The 6,488-nt window shown below is 35.6% G+C and overlaps 1 non-coding gene across 1 annotated transcript; it reads right to left on the bottom strand.

Annotated features, from left to right (window-relative positions):
- Positions 1–5,547: 5,547 nt before the first annotated feature.
- LOC116104919 lies at positions 5,548–5,651 on the bottom strand. The gene has a single exon (XR_004123981.1). It is a non-coding gene; the product is annotated as a small nucleolar RNA R71 (small nucleolar RNA).
- Between the last annotated feature and the right edge of the window lie 837 nt (positions 5,652–6,488).

Consider the following 6,488-nt stretch of genomic DNA (forward strand, 5'->3'; position numbering starts at 1 on the left):
TGAAAACTTATTTGGTTAAATTATTGGGTTTTGATTTTGTAGTGAGTTATAAGTGGGGAAAGGACAACATCTCTATTGATGCCCTTTCGTGCCAATTTGTTGATGAACTACCTCCAGTCGAGACAGTCTTTTTTAGCCTTGTCAGTTCCTACTTTTGAAATTTTACAAAACATCCATGATAGTCTAGCGGCAGATGCTCATTGTGCAACTTTACTGGCTGACTTTCAAAGCAGCTCCACAAGGCCTCCTGGTTATAGTCTTTGTGATGGATTATTGTTTTTTCATGGTTGTGTGGTGGTTCCAACAGTGGGATCCTTAAGGCAGCAACTTCTCATGGAGTTTCATGCCACACCCTTGGGTGGTCATGGTGGTTATAGAAAAAACTCTGAGTAAACTGGCTTTAAACTTTTACTAGAGTAATATGGGGGAAGACGTCAAGGATTTCATTCAAGGGTGTCATGTATGTAATCAGGCCAAGTACCAAGCTTGCTCTCTTGGGGACCTTTTGCAACCCTTGCCTATACCAGCTCAGATTTGGGAGGAGATAGCTCTCAATTTTATCATGGGGTTACCTTTGTCATCCGGGTTTTTTGGTCATCTTGGTGGTGGTAGATCGCCTGACCAAATATGCGCATTTTGGAACCCTCCGCCATGGGTTTACAACAACCAAAGTTGTTGCTTTGTTTGTTCATTTAGTCTATAAACTCCACAGCATACCTAAGACAATTCTCAGTGATTTGGACCTAGACTTTTTGAGCAACTTTTGGCAGGAATTATTTTAGCTCAGTGGCACCACCCTCTTCCACAGTTCAATTTATCATCTGTAAACAGACGACCAAATAGAGGTAAAAATTGATTCCTTGAGCAACACTTGCATGGTTTTGTGATGGACCAACAGGATAAGTGGTCGGATTTCCTTCTCTGGGCATAATTCTACTATAACACTTCACTCCACACTTCAATTGGAACCACAGTTTTTACTTTAGTGTATGGCAGGGGTGAATCGAATGTGGATGCAATAGACTTTGAACTTACCTCCCATGACTACATTTTGAAAGAGTTAAAGGAAAACTTGGGTTGCGCTTAGCAGTGTATGGTTAGCCAAGTTAACAAACACTAGCGATCTGCGGAACTCAAAGTAGGTCAGCAGGTGTACCTAAAATTGCAACCTTATAGTCAGCTGCCGGTGAGTGGGCAGGCTTACTTCAAGCTTGGGCAGCAATATTGTGGTCCTTTTGCAATTCTGAAGCGGGTTGGCAAAGTTGCTTACAAGTTGGCCTTGTTGGAAAGGTCCAAAACACATCCCATTTTTCATATGTCCTTACTGAAATCGTGCTTAGCTATTCCAATAGTCACACCCTTGCAATTGCCTCTTTTAGTCTGGATGCCCTGATTTTGGTGAAGTCTTGCGAAATTTTGGAAATGTAGACTTCGCCGCGGTGACGTACGCCCTGTATTTCTTTGCCGGGGTGAAGAACTGGTAGATTTTTCTAGTGAAGTTTCAAGAAAATTTTCTATAAGGGTAAAGTGACCATTCTACCCCTAATTAGAAAGCAAAGTGGGGAGTGAATTGCAAGGAAATTTCATGGAGAATGTTTTAGAATGGGGGTGCAAGTGTAAAGAATTAAAGGATAAGGATGGAACTTTCAAGAAAGTAGAAGGGTAAAATGGGAAAGAAGGCTTAGTTTATGAGATATTAAGGGTTAGTCTTCTAAATCTCCTCATTTTCCTCAGTTCCACTGCCTCTTCATTCTCCATTTCCTCCCAACTCTTCACTCAATCTTCCAAGTATTTTTTGAGGGCTTTTAGTTGGATCTTGATAGAGAATTGTTCCTAAGCATCAAGAGGTAAGGATTCATGCTCTAGTATAAATTTAAGTTGAGTAAGTGTTGAGTTCTTATTAAGTTTATGTTTAGGAATTAAGAGAAGAAGCAAGTCCAACAAGTTAGAGAGCTTTTGTGGAAGAATTCAAGAAAAATGTAAGTAAATCCAACCCAAGTTAAGATTTAAGCAATCAAATGACTTGATGTGTATTTATATGACTTGATTTGTATTTATATACTTATAATTGTGAGATTGATTGCTAAGTTTGTAATTGTGGATGAGTTGTTGGGTTGATGAATGGTTGTTTTGAGCCATGAGAAGTAGAGTCAAGGTTAGGATGGCCAATGGAAGTTTGGCTAAATTTGAGAAGAAATTGAGTAGAGATTTTTGAAGTGCCTTCCCTTGACAGGTTTAGAATTATTATGGAGGAGTTTTACTCCATATATGGATGGTCCAAGAAAGAAATAGAACTATAGTTAAAGTAGAGTCTAATTATGCATGCTTATTGTTTGATAAAATGCTTGAGAGAAGCATATGCATGAGTAGAGAACTTATTTTTGTGCAACATTGGATATTTGCATTATATGATTGCACTAAAGAAAGAAACATAAGTATATACCATCCACGTGTATATCTTTGCATATGCATGAGTAAGAAAGAATAAAGAATGCTAAGAATAAAGAGAAAGAAAAAAATAGCACTAAAGAATTTAAGAAAGAGAGTGCTAGAGAAAAAGGAAAGAATAGGTTGTTGTGATGGGGGAACTCGTGAGTGATAAGAAAAGTCCCACATACACGTCACCTTAATTGAGTGGCATAAGAAGAAGAAAGAAATCATATGACCCGTAAGAGTGTATGTGGCTGAGGGTTGTACCAAGAAGAAAGTCCTACATGCACGCCACCTTAATTGAGTGGCTTAAGAATAAGAAAGAATTTGTAGAGTCCGTAAGAGTGCATGTAGATGAGGACTGTACTCACTCACATGACCAGAGTTTCGAATCCGTGCATCAACCGAGCCCGATCAACATAAGAATAAGAATGAGAAAGAATAAGCTAGACTCAGAATAAGAATGAGAAAACTCAAGCATACAAGAAAAGAAAAGAAAAGAATAGCTTGAGTAAGAAAAGAAAAGAAAGAAAGAAAATACATTTCTATGCATTATTGTGAGTGCATTGCATTCATGCATATTACCATGATGTTCATCATGGTAGTAAGAATAGAAAGAACAGAAAGAAAAGAAAGAGAGAGTAGAAAGAATAGGAAGAATTAGAAAGAAAAGAAAAAGAATAGAAAGAATGAAGAAGAGTAAGATTAGAGTAAGGAAAGAACCAAGAATAAGTTATGGAGATAAGTAGTAGAGGATTTACTTACTGAGCCTTTTTGTGCTCACCCCGTTGTTTTTCCATGTTTTACAGGAAATAGGTAAGCGGCGGTTGGATGGACGTCACAGAGTGGAGAGAAAAGGCACCACTGTCCCTTGTGTATAAGTCTTGTGTAGACTACTTTTGTAAATGTAAAGAAATATTGTGTTTATAAATAAAAGAAAAATGTTGGGCCCAACCATATTTCATATACTATGTATGTATGTGTTTGAGTATATTAGTAAGTAAAAGAAGGCGTTACATGTTATTATTCCTTATGTTGGGCATTAGTTGGATTATTAAGACCTTATTATTTTAGGGTTATTTATATTGCTTGATGATAATAAGAAAGGCATGCAAGTATTTCAGCAACTGTTCTCTCTCGCTATTCTCTGTCTCTCTCTCTCTCTCTCAATTGCTTTGGAGGTATTACTCCCTCATATAGAGTAGATTATCCTATCAATCTTCTTTACCTTGTTTTACATATGGGGATAAGCTGGAACTATTTAATTGCAAAATGACAAGGCTTTTGGACCTGAATCCTTAAAGCTTTCCAAAACAAGCACATACAAATTAAATCCACCAAATTACTCTTTCTATGGCATCCATCATGAAAAAATAATTCATCATCTAAATTAATTAAGTGGTATAAGATGATTATAAACAAACTTCAGTAGGATACTGGTTCAAGCTACTTTGGACATTCCACTTCTCACTCATCTTCTCCACTAATACCTTTCGATCACTCGGTAACATATTTTATGTTTTCAACATCTATCACCTTGTTGGTCTCTTTAGGAGGAAATTAAATTGAAACACACAAATAGAAGAAAATGTTACAAGATTGACAAAACTTTAAATAGAGAATAATAGATCGAGTAGAATGACATAAATTACTCTATATATTCAGTTGATGCACTTTCTTTACCGCATCCTCATCAGTTTCCATACTCGGATTTAAGAAACAACACAAACAGATGAGATTTAGGCAGCTTAAAGACTTTCCATATAAATTACTTCCCCGAGGGGACCATAAATTTGCTATGTTATAATAAACTATTTAACTTACCAAGTCCATGTGGAGAAATGTGACAAATTCTGGTGCTAGCAAATAATTTGTTAGTTAAAAAGGAAGGCAGAAAAATCAGAAAGAGGTGATATTGTGAAATCATGACGAATGTAAAAAAGCAAGAACATACATATTAAATTTCTTATATATGTAAACATACTTCTCATATGCAAATTTGAGACAGGCATTCTATAAGATCCACACAGAAATATGTTCTTTTCTAACATCATTCTCACCAAATTATAAAACTAAGCTTAGTAGAGGAGAACATAAACTTCAACATTCTCGCATTGGCATATATATAAGCAAATAAAATGAATCAAATATCTCAATTCTCTAAGCTTAAGAATTGTATCGGGATACAATGATTGCATAAAGAACAAGTTGGTAGAAGGCCTAACTTCATAAATTGAAATGAACTTTCTAGAGATCCATACTTTATTTATATCAGCCAAATTTTTTAATTCACCTTGTAAATGACCAAAACTCTACAAGTCTTAAATTTTAAAAAAAAAAAAAAAAGGGAAAATAGGGAATTCACCTAGTTGACTATGGTGGATTGACAAAGGATTCATCCTATACCCTCGTGATTGATTGGCTCATACCCTCAAGTTTTTGCCGCCATTGCGGGGGATTGCAGTTAGGCAATATTGAAATCATTAGTTTAGCTTTACTTTAGATCTTGTTCTTTTTCTTTCTTTATATATATAATTTTTTTCCAAGTTCTCTTGTTTTCAAATTTTCTAGTGTATGACACACACTAGATGAAGATTAGAGATTCTTGAACCTTTTGACCCAGAAATTGAGAGAACACTACGAGCATTGAGAAGAAGGCAAGCAAGGAACATGATAAATGACAACAACAACAATAATATTCGAGTGATTCCTCCACTTTTGGAGAATCTCGCAGAACCTGTAGCCCCACGTTCTTTAATGGATTATGTGATGTCGTCATTGAGTTGCACTGCTTCTAGCATTAGGAAGCCAACCATTGTAGAAAATAACTTCGAAATTAAATCTATGATTATTCAAATGATTCAGTCAGCCTGCCAATTTAGTGGTTTAGCCCACGAGGATCCAAATGCTCACACTGGAAATTTCTTGGAAATATGTGATACATTAAAGCAGAATGGTGTCACAGATGATGCAATTAGATTGAGACTGTTCCCTTTTTCTTTGAGAGATAAAGCCAAGAATTGGCTAAATTCTTTGCCTGTAGAATCTATTACAACTTGGGATGCATTGGCTCAGCGCTTTCTAGCTAAGTATTTTCCTCCCTTTAAAACTGCAAGGATGCATAACGATATCACTAATTTTATGCAGGTAGATGGAGAGTCGTTATACAAAGCATGGGAGCATTACAGAGAGTTGTTAAGGAAATGCCCGCATCATGGATTACAAGTTTGGTTACAGGTACAAACTTTTTATAATGGTTTAATTCCTGCTAACCATTCTATGACTGATACTGTAATACTTTCTTTCTAGCTAGTATACTCGTAAAATAATCAATAAAAATATTATGCATTTTCTTTTCTATTTTTCTTATTCTGTTTTCTGTTTCTTTTCCTTTATTTCTTTCTTTCTTTTCTAGTCTTTCTTTCTATTCTTTTTTTTTTTTCTTTTTTTCTATTCTTTCTATTCTTTCTTTCTATTCTTTCTTTCTTTCTTTCTATTTTTTTTCTTTTCTTGCCGATCGGACTCGGTTAAGGCATGGATTTGGAGCCTTGGCCGTGTGAGTGAATTCTCTAATTCTGGGTATAGTCCTCATCCACACGCACTTCTAACGGATTGTACAATTCTTCTTTCTGAATTCTAAGGTTGCTCACTAAAGGCGGTGTGCATGTGGGACTCTATCACTCACGGGCTCCCCATCGCAACGACCTTCTCTTCTTTTTATCTTTTTACACTTCTTTAACTAAAAATTTATATTTGAATATCTTTAATAGTCTCATTTCTTTCTATTTTCTCTTTAACATATTTTAGTGCTTTCTCATACTCTTATGAATATGTATGTATGTAGATGGTTTCATGCTTTTAATTCTTTCTAAATGCAAATGTTTAAATGCAAGGAGCCATGTAGCATAAAAATAAGTTTCTCTCCACCATCTACAAACTCATATCAATTTATAAATGAATAAAACTCATGCATTCACTTCACTTGGACATTTCATCAAACATATTGCATGCATAATCAAACTCTAATTTGACTCTCTTTCTCAAGCCACCAATATTTG

The sequence above is a fragment of the Pistacia vera genome, unplaced genomic scaffold, assembly GCF_008641045.1.
Source record: "Pistacia vera cultivar Batoury unplaced genomic scaffold, PisVer_v2 Contig488, whole genome shotgun sequence".
NCBI classification, from domain to species: domain Eukaryota; kingdom Viridiplantae; phylum Streptophyta; class Magnoliopsida; order Sapindales; family Anacardiaceae; genus Pistacia; species Pistacia vera.